Source organism: Anser anser, assembly GCF_964211835.1.
Source record: "Anser anser genome assembly, chromosome: 2".
Lineage (NCBI taxonomy): Eukaryota > Metazoa > Chordata > Aves > Anseriformes > Anatidae > Anser > Anser anser.
Genome location: NC_139721.1, coordinates 120,917,985 through 120,933,524, shown reverse-complemented (window position 1 = coordinate 120,933,524; position 15,540 = coordinate 120,917,985).

Genomic DNA, 15,540 nt, shown 5'->3' with positions numbered 1-15,540 from the left:
ACTGTATATTATTTGGTCCCCGTGCTCTTCCTCAAGTCCTGCTGTCAGTATGGCAGGACACACAGGGTGTGCGATATTTTCGGAATGCTGTGTTTGAACTGTTTCTGCAAGGCAATTTGTTTCCTTGCATGATTTTTGCTTGCTGTGATTTTGGTTTTAAAATAGTGTGCCGTTATAAGATGTCCTCCTCAATTTGCTAGCATCCAATTCTCGATGGGCTTCAATACTTTCACCTTTATGGCAAATCGGTGCTGGAATTTTGCAGATTTTTTTTTTTTCTCCAGTCATCCAATCTGGCTTCCTCCCCCCCCCTTCAACTACATGCAGAGTAGCTGGCTAGGCAGAGGAAGGAGGATACTCTTAGATGCATTCATGAGACTTGCCACACTTCCACCATCATTCAGTGTCACTTTTAAAATCACAAAATCAGAGATTTTTTAGATGTGGCTAGTCATATGTGAGCCTTCCTTCCTTCCTTCCTTCCTTCCTTCCTTCCTTCCTTCCTTCCTTCCTTCCTTCCTTCCTTCCTTCCTTCCTTCCTTCCTTCCTTCCTTCCTTCCTTCCTTCCTTCCTTCCTTCCCTCCTTCTTTCTCTCTCTCTCTTCCTCTCTTCCTCTCTTCCTCTCCTCCTCTCTCTCTTTCTCTCTCTTTCTCTATTCCTCTCTCTCTCTCTCTTTCTTCCTCTCTCTCTTGCTCTTTCTTTCATCTTGCTACCTGTCTTTTCAAGGCAGTTGAGTGCTTGAGAAAAATAAGAGATGTATTAGTGTGTTCATGAAAGGCTCAGGGCATTGCAGCTTGACGCTTAACCTCAGCAGCTATTCTTATGATGAAGCCAGCTACTGCTCTGGTTGTTTCATCTGTCAAACACAGACAACAGCCACCTCCTTTGTGGGAATGTTAGCAGACTAAATTAATTGGAAATGCTCTTTATTTTCTGTTGAAAAGAGTTGTCCTGTAGCTGCGAAGACCACGAATCCATTTTAGTTTATGACAAATGGGGTTTTCCACGTGCAGAAATGTACAGTCCTCGAGGCACAAGGAGTGCAGCTTCAAATACATTTTGGCTCACAAAAACTCAAACCCCAAGGAGTTAAAAAGTAGTCAGCTGTTGTTCAAACATACATATATGGACCTTAAATACAAGAAATCAATAGATCTACAAAACCAAAGAAACATTATTTTTAATATGAACTAGGGATGGTGTCACATTAACAGCAATTTTACTCATTGGTAACTCATTAAATTTAGCTGCCATTTTCTTACCCATCGAAAACAATTTAAAAAGACAGTGTCAAAATATTAAAAAAATGCACACCAGTATACATAATTGTACATAATTATTATGGGATTAATTTATAAAAATGAGATGATGAAGAATATCCTTTTCTAGACAAGGTATATGAAACAGAAAAAAACAGACATGAGTTAATGAATCAGGAGCTGGAAGAAACAAGTCAGTATTTGAAAATAAAGTGGTATTCAAAGTAGCCATATTGGTCACATCCTTTCTCTACCTTATAAGGAAAAATACCTAAAAGCTTGTATCTTTAGCTGTGATGTTAAATTAAAGGGAAATGCAAGGATTAGTAAAAACTAATCAAGGTCTGATACTAATATGTAAAATATGGCAGTGTAACACAGACAAGGTTAAATATATTCGGTGCTTGAATTAAATTCTTGGCAATGGATAATTTTGATAGGCAAATTCACATAACCACTTTTTCTTGTTGGGCCTAAGCTACCCTGTTGGCTGCAGAACAACAAAAAAGCACATTCTAGAAAGTGTAAGACTTCGTAAAGCAGATACCTTTGTCATATTGACAAATATATGGAACACCTACAAGAAGGGAGATGGGAAAAGCATTAAGTTGGGTTTAGCTTTGAGGTGCCTTTGCTTTCTTAAAAAGGAATTGCAGAAACTTAGGGAGAGGAAGAGACTAAAATTAGGATCACAAAGCCGAGCATAAGCACGAGCATCATTTCATATTTTGTATTATTCATACAGAGGGATCTCCAAGCAGCTCTTCTTAAATGCTTGTCTTTTCACCCTCCGATAAGCTTAATGAGGGATGCCTAGCACCTTTTCCCTGTTTTTAAAGCAAGATCGCTTACTCGCTTCTAGGTCGGTGCCAATTGTCAGCCTGACAGCCGTGCCATGGAAATATGGGAACGCGCCAGGATCCATGACACGGGTGTGATGGCCATAGATCTGGTTTTACCTTCTTTACATTTACAGGTCTATTAAAGGGTGTTTTAAACAGCTAATTTTGGTTTGCTTGCCTGGTTTAGATAAACAATGCCTATTGAAAGAGCCTGGACCCAACTAAACTGTTTAAATGACAGCAATTAAAATTAGCAGCTCAAAGCCCATAAAAAAAGACGTTCTCCTTTTCGTCCCGACACTTTAAGAAGTACAATTTCACCACGTGAAAGCCCCGATAAACTTCGTGCCGCTCGGGGCCATCTTCTGATGGCGGAGCCGTGCAGCACCTCCCGCTGCTAACCTGAGAGCTGAGAAATACGCGCTCTGGAGGTTGCGGGGGCTTTTCGCCCTCCGTGATTTCGCTACGGGGCTCCCAGTGGGACCACCATTAACCCGAGGGGCTGGAGAAGCGAATAGCGGTGGGCTGTGGGGTGGCGGCTGCGGGGGGAGCCCGGGACCCTTTGAAATCCCCTCGGCGGGGGGCTGCGGGCACCATGCAGGGGGAAGTGCCCCCAGCGGCTCCAAGCATCCCGGCTGGCCTCCAACCACGGGCGCAGATAGCTCCCAAATCACCCATCCGGGCGGGCGGCAGCCAGACCAAAGGCAGAGGGGAGCGGGGTCGTTAGGGGCTGATGGAAGGCGATGGCCGCTTTCTGCCCCACGGGAATTTCGGCTCGGAAAAGCCGCTTGCGGGAGCGGGGGGAGGTTCAAAGGTGCCCCCGCACCTGCGGAGCCCTGCGCGGCCGCGGAGCCGAGCCTGCCTGCATCTCCGCCCCGGGGCTGGCACGGCCCCAAGAGGGGAAATCGGGCAGAAACCCTTCCACCGGGAAACACTGGCCCCGGGGGAGGCCGCCGGGGGCAGCCCGGTGAGATGCCCCCACGCCGCCGGTGAAGAAGAGCTTTTTCCCCTTGCTACCACCCCTGCCGAGTTCTTTTCTTTCTCTCTCTTTCTTTCTCTTTCTCTTTCTTTCTTTCTTTCTTTCTTTCTTTCTTTCTTTCTTTCTTTCTTTCTTTCTTTCTTTCTTTCTTTCTTTCTTTCTCTCTCTCTCTCTCTCTCTCTCTCTCTCTCTCTCTCTCTCTTTCTCTCTTTCTCTCTTTCTCTCTTTCTCTCTCTTTCTTTCTTTCTTTCTTTCTCTCTCTCTCTCTCTTTCTCTCTCTCTTTCTCTCTTTCTCTCTTTCTTTCTCTCTTTCTCTCTTTCTCTCTTTCTCTCTCTCTCTCTCTCTCTCTCTCTTTCTCTCTTTCTCTCTTTCTCTCTTTCTCTCTTTGTTTTTTGGCAGCAGAGATTTAGGACCTACACAGAAGTTACCTTCTGAAGAAACCCCGAATGTAAAATCCCCCCAAAAAGAACCCCCCACCAAAATCAAACACAGACACCCCCAAACCAATCCCTGTACTCGTAATTTATCAATTGTAATAACCAATCTCTGCCACCGTAATTTCCTTTGCGGTGACACAAGGGCAACGTGAAAGTCTCCCTGCACCATTTCTCTCCGATTAACTCCAGTGAGTGAAGTATGAGCTCTGCATTTTTTTTTCTAGCACAGATGATTGTGTTGATTCCTAGCACATTAGTGGGGGAAAATTTAGCTCGAAGACTTTGGGTAATACAGATGAGAACAGACAAATGAGCAGGATCACAGAAGAACTTTGAACCATCACACAAACGCATATTATTTCTTCTTCCCCTTTTTATATATTTTTATTTATTTATTTATTTTGACTATATTTTTTCATTTCCCCAGTAGTCATGTTTCAGGCTGTTACTGGTTCTCCTGTTGTCCATGGCTATGGATTAAAGGGTAGTAAAGGAATGGATGTAATGAATACGAAAAGGGCACGGAAAAAAAATCTTCTGATCTTTTGTTTCAGGTGTTGATCTGAATTAAAATGCAAGCCCCATTAGTAAGACCCATTAGAAAGCAGCTGGTGGCCTGATATGAGTAGTCAGACCCTGATGTCCACAGGGTGCTGAGGTCTCCGTAGACACAATACTATCACGGCAACTTTTCTGCCTACTTCACACCTTATCCAGCCCCACTCAAGGCGAAATCTCACCTCCCAGTTACCCTTATATACAATCTGAGCCATAGGGCTTTCAGCCAGCAAGGCAGGTAACCCACAGAGCCTCAGCGTGCGGAGATCAGAGGGCCTCCATCCCATGGGGTGGTGGCCGTTGCCTTCCTCCACGTGTGCCCCCTGGGACCAGGTGTCACAGCAAGGCAAAGGATGGGCTCTTCCTTCGTTTCAGTTGGCTCCAGGGCCAAGAGAGTTAAGGGCAGCAAGGACTCTTTTGCAAGTAGCAGAGCTGGACCCAGAGTAACTTACTTCGGGTAAAAACTGTGTTGTGTTTGTTTGAGCATTTGGTTGGCGTGGGACACTGGCATGCTCCTGCCAGGCAAAGTACTCTTAAAGTCCACCTGGGTCTCAAGGACAGTGTCTCAAGGACACCGTGACCGTTTATTTTGTCGTTTTCCTACCTGTGGTGCAGTAGTGGGAGGTGCTAAGGCGTGAATTTTACTCCATCGCCCATTTATGCATGCTAACAACTCTGGGCAGTATTTGAGGAAGGGTGGATGTTAGGAGCCCCTGAGCAGAATAAGTGCTGCTAAAAACCCACTACAAAGCAAAATAATAACAAAGCCTCCTGCAAACATGGAAAACCAGCCCACCGGGCAGCAAGTACACAGGTTTCAGGGGAAAAAAGAAACCAAAGCAGTCCTGAGTTTCTGTTTACTAGTTGAACAGCTCTGGAAGTAATTGTCCATTTTGTTTCATCTTTCTCCTTCTGGGGATTTGGGTCTCGCTGTCACATTGCACGACACCATCTACCAGCCCTCATTCGGGTGCCTGGGGGCGGGTGGCAAGCCCCAGGGCCAGGACCTGCGTGGGAAGGAGACCCACAGAGGGCAGGGGGACACTAGTGGGCGCCACAGCAAGTCACCGTCCCGGTTCGCTGAGCACTCTGCCGGTCCCTGGGGCTCTCTGATTCCATGCTCTAAGAAAGTGGCCAATTATTTTTCTGTCTGAAGGAGTCTGTGATGTGGCAGAGAATGACAGCTCCAAGGGAGAAAACACCTCTTCATTAAAAAGTGCTGCTAAGCACGCTGCATATCCAGATCCCAGCACCCAGTTGCACAAAGGTTAAGATGGGAGCCAAGAAATTATGCATTTTCACAGATTGGCATATATATATGTTTACAATGTACACATGCACATGCACACAAGTCTATAGCATGCACACGCACAGTGGCCAAAATCCTCCAAGTCCCTAGTCAGATTAAACTCCCACTGAAGTCCAGTTTTGGTTGGGGTTTTGATGTGATAGGAATCACCTATGGAAAAAAAAAAATAGTTAACAAATGGACGACAAGACCCAGTTTCACAGAAACAAAAAATGAATAGGCATGTGTTGAGGGGAAAGATTAAAAAAAAAAAAAAAGAGAGCAAGAAAAAGCAATAATCTGTGCCTCACCTCTGTTTGAGGGGCTGCAGTGAACAAAGGGCTGGGTTGCTACTTTTTCTAAGTTCCATTCAATATCATTGCCTTTCAAGTGATTTTAATATTTGTACAATTTTATTTTAATGAATTAGAAGTTATCTCTAAAAAGGACACAAAATGCGTATGAATCAGAATTGGGTTTCTTGGTGAGATACACTGTGTTGTAGAGAACTATTTTACTACTGATGCCAGAGAAAGCTTAAAATGGAAGCTGTCTTAAGGGATGTGGTATTTAACAGCCCTCCTTCCCTTTTCCTTTGGCTCCCCTGGAAGGCTGGGAGAAGAGAAAAGAAGGCACTAAGAAGATGGGAGAAAAGGCAGTGACACCTGGCAAGTCAGCAAGGCCAGAGCCATCATTCCCCAGAGGCTCTTCTGAAGAGCTGAGGCTCCAACATGAACAGAAACAGTCCTCAGCCTCAGAGCAGAGGCTTCCCTGGAGGTCCACACCCAGGTGCTCAGCAGCGTGGGCTCAGCAGGGTGCTGCCCGCCTTCCCCAGAGCCCAGTTACCAGCCTGGCTCTTCCTTTGGCTCCCATGGGAGGGATGCTTGGAGCATCACACCACCAAGGGTGTTTGCACAGAAGCCTTGTTCCCTCTTGCTCCTGTGGCTTGGTGAAGCAGGAAAACCATCAGACAGAACCAGCAGGACCCTCTGGTTATGGCTATCTCATTATTTACAGGGGGGACGAGCTGAGATAAATCACACCAGTTCCCTCGGGAGGATATTCCAGCCAAACTATAATGCAAGGGTGCAGCGATGAAGAGAGAGGGGGATAGACTCACATTGTTTGATGTTCAAGGCTTGACAGTGAGAAAGGTGGAAATGCTGTATTGACCAAGTGGCTGAGATTCTGTCATTATGCCTTTATCCACTGACTTGACTCAGTTGTTAAACACTCCCTTTTTCTAACATTTCTTGCTTTTTTATTTTGAAATTTCTACCTCCCTGTGTCCTCCCACCTGGCCATATAACAGTGCTTTTCTCCACATCCTAAAGAAGGAACCTGTAACAAGGCAGAAATGTTCAAAATATGGAAAAGTATTTTTCTTTTCTTTCCTTTTTTTTTTTTAAAGTTCACAGATTACAGCCACTTGTTTTCAGTAAATATTTGAAGCCACAGTCATTTCGTTTCAGTAGAACTTTAAATTCTGCAAACTCACATTTTTGTTCCTATGTTTTGATGCAGAACTGCTGCTTTTTGGGGTATTTGTATTTGATGGTTTTCTGCTTTAAATGCACTGTAATGTAACCATAACGATATACCACTTTTACATGTTTAGCATATTCATTACATTGTCTTCCTCTCAACTTCTTGATTTGCATGCAAGAAATCTGTGTTAAGAGCGAATGTAATCTGCAAGCCAATAAAATCCTGTCCCATGGGAGGAAGGAGTCAAACTGATACGCGTAGCTCAGACGAAGAATACGAAGCACATAAAAGAGAGTGGTCCTGCATCTTGTGAGAGGCCTGTGGTCCAAGCACAGCGTGCCAGGTACAGAAAGCTGCTGTGTGAAGAAGCAAAAGGACTCTGACTGTATTTCCACAAGATATGGGTTTTATTGACAACACCAGACCATGAAATCTCCAGTTCGTAGAAATTATAGAACAGCCCAGGTTGGAAGGGACCTTGAAAGATGACTGGGTCATGACCAGACTTTGGTGGGAAAGGGAGCCTGGATGAGATGCTGCAGCACCCTGTCTGACCACATCTTGAAAGTGACGGGGCCTGCACCACGTCCCTGCGGTGGCTGTTCCTGGTGGCTGCACTCCTGCCCGTGTGGCTCAGGCCTTTGCCCCTCAGTTCAGTCCGTATGAACACCTGGAAGCCTTTGCTGTGAATCGCACCCGGCAGGTAGCTCAGGTTAATAACTGCCCCCTCCCAAAAGAGTGCACTTTTAACCCTGGTCACTTCAATGACCGGGTTTAGCGTGTATCCTCACCTGCAGCTGCACCAGCACAACAGAGGTGACAAACAGTCAAGAACTGTAGGGCAGAAACTTCCTCCGCTGGCTTCACAGGCACCCCCTCGAGCCCTTCCTGGCCAGCCAGGTTGTGGCATGGCCACCAAGGGCTGGGTGCTGTGCTCGGCATGGGCAGAGCCAGCGGTGCGATGCTGACCCAGGCTGGGCACAGGTGTGCGGTCGTGCCTCTGTCAGGTGGGTCCATGGGCACCTGGCTCAGTGAAATGTCGACCGGCTGGCATGTTCAGAAGAAATCTGAGATGGGGAGTGGGTGCATAGATCGGCAACTGAAGGCCACCGCACTTTTGGTGCAGTTACTGAGAACCTTAAGACCAGATTTGCTGAATGCTGGTCTGGTCTGCTGGCAGCTCCCAACCCACTGTGGCATTTTAAGGCACAGGGAGATAAATGGAGATTTTCCTGATGTGGGCAGCTCAGCGGCCGGCCCGGCCAGCACACAGATCTCTGCATGGCAGGGGCTGGGGCAGCACCGGTGCCAGCCTTGCGACACTAAGCAGAGCAGCAAGCAGGGACCTCACGCAGGCCAGGCTGGTTTCCCTCTTCAGATTTGATCTCAAACACCCAGGGCAGAAGCAGTTATACCTCCCAATTGACTCTCCGCTGCCTCCCTTCCTCTATACTTACTTGCGTAAACCCCAAGAGTTAGAAATTTGACAATTCAGAATCACAACAGGCAGTGAGATCAGGCCCTGGTGCCCTTCCTGCCTCTCTCACCACAGTGTCATTTCTAACAGGCTGCAACCTTGCACATTTCAGTAGCGGGACTGTGTGCCCGTGCTCTGGGCAAAGGCTTTGCCAGAGTTGTTTTTAAATTTGCTCCCTATTACCCATCCACTTCTTCCAAATAAATATGAGTCTGCCAGAGGCGTCTTATTCCTCTGAAAAGATGTGGACCCTGAACAGTGGTGTTCAGCTGAAGCTTGCCTCAGCCTCTTCATTCAGCTAGCGGCAGGTTTCTCTGCATGAAAGACTTCGTGCAAAGTCTACCTTAATAAACAGCAACAGTTTTCAACTAAAACTAAAAGTGGAAACAATATTTGCAGTAAGAAGCTTTCAAAGAATTTTTAGTGTAATAGCATTGTTAAAAAAAAAAAAAAAGTTAAAGAAAAAGATTATGTAAATGTCTCGGGCATAGCCGAATTGGCGTTAAGGCGGTCTGCTTTAAAACGTCCACGCAGGGACATTTGAACTGTGACTGCTGAAAAAAAGTTTCACGATTACATCAGCTTTGTAGGCTGAACTGTTACTATCATTCACAGGAAAATAAACCAGCGACTAAACACACACACAAAAAATGTTATGACAAGGTTCCCTCCCCGTCATATCTCTCAGCAGCCATGGGACTGGCTGACATGGTGACTCAGGTGAGGCTGGCAGAGATCCACCAGGGCTGCCACTTGTGTGTTCGGGTCTAGGTGAGGTGAAGCTGAGATGGTGCCAGGCTGGGCGCAGCCCACTGGAGGCATCCTCAGCAAGCACAGCCCGGCTGAAGGCCACGAGCCTTGCTGCAGGACCTGGGTGGCTACATAGCGGCCATTTCCTGGTATTTCTCTGGCTCTGCATGCACCAGCTGTATCAAGAGGCTTCCACCTCTGGTGCTGACAACTTGATTGTGTAATTTACTTAGGAAAAGAAAATAAATGTACTTAGAAAAATAAAATACAGGTTTTATTTTCTTATCTTCTCCTTAACCTCTACAGGTTGTGATGCCCTGTGTGTAAATTCAAATTAACACTTCTCCCATCTGGATTTCTGTAGCTTGGAATAACATTTTTTTCCTTCTCAGAATAAATGCTTTTGAGAAGCTACCATGTTTGAAGAGAAAAGGGTTGGGTTACTTGCTATGTTAGTGCCTGACTAGGAAAACCACAGCCAGCTCAGAAATTACTTTGTCAACTATTTTCAACGTTGCAGACTTCATAGCCCACAGAGATTGGTATCTTCGTAGGCAGGGCGAGTTAACCAAGAAATGTCTTCCTGTGAGTTTGTTAAATCCTGATTTTTACCACAGGTGTAACTTCCTTGCTCCATCTCTGCCCTGTTTTTGGCAGGTTTGCAGGCTGCTTGCCCATCCTCACCCTCAGGGATGCTCTGGAGAGGCTCCTCCGTGTGGGCAAATAGGGAGGAAGCCTATTGGGGGCTCATGCACCCCATTCCCATCCCTCTTCCCCCACTCTCCTGGTGCCAGCACAAGGGGCAGGAAGCAGTGAATCTGTCTCGCTGTCTTTGGCTTGCTCAGAGAAAGAAAAGCCTCAGAAGTCAACTGGCACCCCCCAGCACAAACCCCAACACACACAACTCCATCAGCCCTCCAGACTTGCATGCCTGCTCCCAAACACCACCAGGCCCGCACCATTGGGCTGAGGTGGCTGCTTCTTGTCCCCTGCCAGCTATGGCCCTGCGGGGGACCCCAGGCCTGCCCGTCACTGCTGCAGGAGAGCTGGGCTCAGCTGGGCCCTCTCCTTAACACCCTTTTCCCCCGGCCACCTCTGCCAGGTGCTCAGCATGGGGCAGGCCGTGATTTCAGCAGGAGGGTGGGGGGAACATGATGGGCTGCGCTTGCTGACACGATCTCAGCTTCTTAAAACAAGCGTATGCTGCAAAAGATGAGACAACTTGATGATTTTCAGCATGCTGCTGGCTGCAGAGAAGGCTCCCAACAAGTGCAGCTCAGAGCAGCTCTGCAGGAAGCCACGCACGCAGCCAGAAATGCGGGGCAGGCCCTGGAGTTGATGGGGCAAGAGGAGCCCCGACACCATGGAGAATCCTGCCTTCATCTGCAATGCAGCGTAGACCAGATACTGCATCCACATGCAGCTGCCATTCCTCTTGCTCCTAACATGCTGGGGAAGGCTCCTTCATCTGTCCATCAGTGGCCAGGCTGTCGCACACCATGTCCACACACACAAGGCCTCGCTGTGAGCAGAATGAGCAACTCTCACCCCACGCACAGTTTCAGCGGCAGCATTACACCCATGGTACGCAAAGGGCAAGGTCTTACCTACTTGTGCACAAGTCAGAAACAGCAACATGGATGACACAAGCAGGGAAGAGGAGGTGGCTTTTTCACATTGATATAGCTACCCATAGATTATGTATGTTCCTCTGCATTTCTATAGGTTACGCTCTTAGCCTTATCATCACAGTACTCAAAAGACAAAAAGGAAGGTCTTGTAGGGAAAAAGCAGTACTTACACACACCTCCTTATTCAATACTCTATTTTTTATTCAACACAGGACAAGGTGGGGCTGAGTCTTTACTCACCTCTACTTCCACAGAAACTTACCATTAGTAGCTAATAATAATTGGTTGTTACCAGTTTGGTCAACCAAGGGTGTCAGATGTGGGCATAACTCTTCAGCATGTCTTAAAACACTTGGCCAAAGCCAGACCTTGCTGTCCCACTCACACCCTGCTTCCTCCTCCCTTACTAACAGCAGAAGTGTTTGCTGTTTTTCTTGGATTCAGGTCTTTCTCTAATTAACCAAGAATATCTCATACTTCAGAAGTATGTGTTATTATCAGCACTCCAGACCTGTCAGCACCACACCCAGCGGGGTCCCATCTCTATTCATTCCTCCATTTTTGTCAAGGGGAACTGAGAAACCAAAATTCTTGTTTATCATGTTGTAACTGTGTTCTGTGCTTGGACAAGCCTGAATCCCCAGGGCTGGAAATACTCAGAGGCACCTTTAAGAAAAAACAAACCCCAAAAAACAATCAGGCCCATCAACAATTTATTTATGTGTTTGTTAACATAATGGAACTTGAGCCAGAATAGGACACAGTGAAAAGACCGTATGTCTTCAAAGGGATTTCGTTTGGACCACACACAAGTGTCAGTTTAGCAGATTATTTTATTAAAGGAATTGAGATTCTGCACTTAATTTATCCCTGGGCTACTGAATGTTTCATTACATGCAAATGTTCAAACGTTTTCTGGGGACAAAGGGAAAGGTTTTGGCTGCTTTGGTCTATCCCCTGTCTCCTCAAGCCAGTCAAAGAATCATTTTGACTTTGCTGGGGCTTTGAATCGGATTCTGCAATTCTGCTGGTTTTATGGGGCATACTGAGGGTTGCAGTGATTCAAAACACCTAGCAAAGTTGCTTCTTTTTTCTCTCTACCATCAGCCGCTGTTTGGATAGTGTGTTATGGCATACGTAGTGCTTTGGGTCCAACCTGGTGATGCTGCAGCAGTCAGTATGGCATTGTCTGGCTCCGGCTCTTGCCCTGACCCCAGGGAAGGAGGCTGCAGTGCATTCAGGAGCAGGGAGCCCAAGGCAAAGCTCACTGAAAAACAAGCGGAGAGGTGGGAAGGATCAAATTCATGGCATAAGCGAATACTCTACAAATCATCAAGAGACTAACTGGATGGCCACAAAGAGATTTTTATCAAGGGTTTTATACAGCTAAAATCAATTCATTCACTTCATCTGTTTTGAACATACTGGAGATGCAGCTAAAGATGTCACAAATGGTTAGAGTTGCCTGGAAAACTTCAAGGTGTCAATTGACCATATTTTTAGGTGCAGGAATGTTACATGGACACACCACAATTTCACCAGTGATTTCTTTAAAAAACAAATGGAGTCAGAAATCTACAAGGGAATAAAAATATCAGGAGAGTGAAGCTGAGTTGAAGCAGGGTAACTCAAAATCAATATTTTGCTTTTAAACTCTTAAGGGGAGGCCCAGGAGGGCTGCACTCATTTTGTCCTCCTTCCTTATTGTCCTCAGAGGGTTGGCTGAGAAGTGACAAGGCTGCTCCATACTTACCGCAGGACATCCCTCACTAACAAGCCACTTGTTGGAGTATTCGGCTGCTGCTTTCCTGCCCAGCACCCAGCTTTCGCTTAACAGCATCATGAAACAAGAAGGGGAAAGAGGTTCCGGATTTTCCTTTTACCATACACACGTTTATCAGCCCCCTGCCTGCCCATGCTGCAAGCTCAGCTCTGCACGTAAAACCAGGTCATGGCATCTCAACGTCCCTGGCACAACCCCTGCAGTTTGCACTCAGGGAGTAAATTCAACCTGTGGTCACTCTGGAGAGCAGGCCAGTGGTGACAGGAGGTGTCCACAGACCTGCATCCTGCCAGTTTTACTTGTGGTCATTTGTCTATGGCTTTGCCTAATGCAACTGGGGAGAAGGAGATAAAAACAGTTAGGCAGAAGTAAACAACAGGCCAAGAAACTTCTGCAGGGCTGTTTTCTGAAGCTCTTACAGCACAAAAATATATGGTCAGGAAAGGGTAAAAGGGCACAGGTCTAAAGCCCTTAGGCCCTTGACTCCCCAAATATTTCCCTGGGACCACGTGCCCATAGGCTAAGCATCACAGCCAGCCTGGGTGAGGGTTTCTCCAGGGCTGTGTGTACAGAGCGCACAACTCACAGTGCTCTGAGCAGACTTTGGTCCAGCCAAAGATGCTGAATTGAAGCATCCGTGAATCACAACCTGTGTCCTCAGATGCTCACATTTGCTGGATTCCAGTGCCCAAGACACAGGATGAAGGCAAGATTCCCTATCCCAAATGTAACAGGAGCAATCTCCTTTTCCCTTAAGCAACCAGTACTTCGGAGACCAGTGGCTGGCCAGCTGAGTTATGGATGGGCCATTAATGACTCCAGCTTACCAATACCAGCCTGTGCACTCCCACACCTCTGCAAGATGTGGAAAGGGGCCTTGTGACCCTGCAAGCCCTGACCTTGGTGTCACAGCAGAGCCTCCTCCCTGACCCATCAGGCAGCACACAACGTAAGCAGTGCTGCCAAGGAGAAGGGGGGCAGGGGGAGAATAGAGCATGTAAATCCCCAAAATGATATAGCAACAAATTTCAGAAACTACTTTAACCAAATCCTAAGGTGATGTGAGCTATGTGTCTTGGGATTTTCCAAGCACTGGGCCCAAGTCCTTATCAAAAAGTAGGATGAGCCCTCAACCAACACTCTGGGCTCTCAGTAAGCCAATAAACCAGAGACATCAAAATCTTAGGGGGTAAGAGCCATAGCCCTCATCCCTGCTCTGCTTGGTTCATAACTATTCAGGTCATCAGGAACTTTGCCCGAGGTTTCAAGATCACCTCTTGAAGAACTGTCTCCAGAAACACCTCCTGCAGCAGGTAGAAATCTCTGTGAACCTTGGGCCACCAGAGCAGGGTGGGGAGGCTGCTTAGTGTCCCAGGGAGGACCAGGCCCCTGTGTCTCTGCCCTGTGTGGCAAGGAGAGTTGCAGTTGTGGTCACCGGACTTAGTTCTGTCCCTCCAAAACCTCCCTGGCTGCGTGTAGCCAAATTGCCCTGCAGACAAGCCAGGGTGGGTTGTCTACTGGGATCCTTCTGCCAGCGCAGGCTGAGGAGCAATGCCAGCCGTCATTTCTTGCTTGCTGCATGCTGGGATGGAGGGGCACCGTGGGAGCTGCCTCCTGTTGCAAAACAACAACCAACCAACCAAACAAAAACAAACAAAATCAAATAAGATCAAATATTTACACTTTTTTGAAATGAGTCCTTCCCCTTCTCCTGCTCAATGGAGATCTCCAAAAGCTTGTCCCAGGCAGCCCCACCAGCACTGCCAGCACCACCTCAGCAGGAGGACCACCTTGCTGCCTGGCAGAACGCTGGCACCAAAACTGCTCTCTGTTCTTTTTTCCTGCACATTTCCACTTGTTTTCTAAATGTTCCTCTTCCCCTGGTTGTAAAGGTCCGTAACATCCCGCCAGAGCCTGTCAGGCACTACTCTGTCAGGCTGCATTTTGGTTTATTCCAGTTCCACGCCCCTGCCGGTGACCTTAAAAGGGGCTGCGTGCTGGCTGCTCAGACTTCAGATACTCCAGAGCGGACAGATGTGTGCTTTGGTGACACCTCATTAAGTCGTTTGTTTAAACCCCCCAGACAATCCCCTCTCATGCAGATGGAAATGCCAGCCTCCCTCTTTGCACCCAGATGTGGATTCTCCCCTGGCAGATACATGTTGATCTGCTCAGTTAAAAAACTTCAAACCCCTAAAATTCTGGTCTTTGACCCTACCCTAAAACTAATTTGAACTATTCTCAGCTGATCTGGAGTTGAAGGAGATGGCTTTTAACTGGAAATACCTTATCTTTAGAGAAGTAATTGTTGTTAATTAAACCAGTAAAGAGACATTAGCCTCTGCTTACTTAAGTTTTAGCCTGTGGATTAACAGGCAGTCCTTGATGTCCTTTTAACTGAGGATGTTCTCCTGGAATTGGACAATCCTAGCACCAATATCCCTTTCCCATGAGATCTGAAAAATAAATCTTGAAGCAGAGTAAACTCTCCATCACAAGGCATCACTTCCAACACTTGCTTTCTCTTCAAAACAGAAGTACAGCTCCTCCAATTCCGGAAGTTATTTTTGCAGTAATAGAACAAAAACTGTAATCAGTTGTTAATAACAGGAATAAGCTATTGTTTCCTGTGACCCTGGGGAAATAAAAGGGGTGTGTGTGTTTGCACATGGAGCTTTCCCTCACTGGCACTCCTGAAATTTGTGACCAACGAGGCAGAGGTGCTGGAGTTGTAGCAATGAGAGCGCGACAGAAAAAGGAAAAGCATCAGGCACAAGATTTGACAGTGCAAGAAAAAATATTGATGGTAATATATTTCACATCATCTAACCAACTGCCTCACTGTTCACTTGCAGAAAGACAATAACTGCGATAATTGAGGAAATGGTGATAATGCACTGCAACCGAGTGCTGGGGAGATGGAAGATGGCCTGGAACAGCTCAGGTAAAATCCACCCAGACAGGGCTGTCAAGCATGTTCCTGCAATGCAGGGAGCTCTTCAAGCACTCCTTGCTTGCAGCGTGGCATCTATGCCATTGCCAGAGAG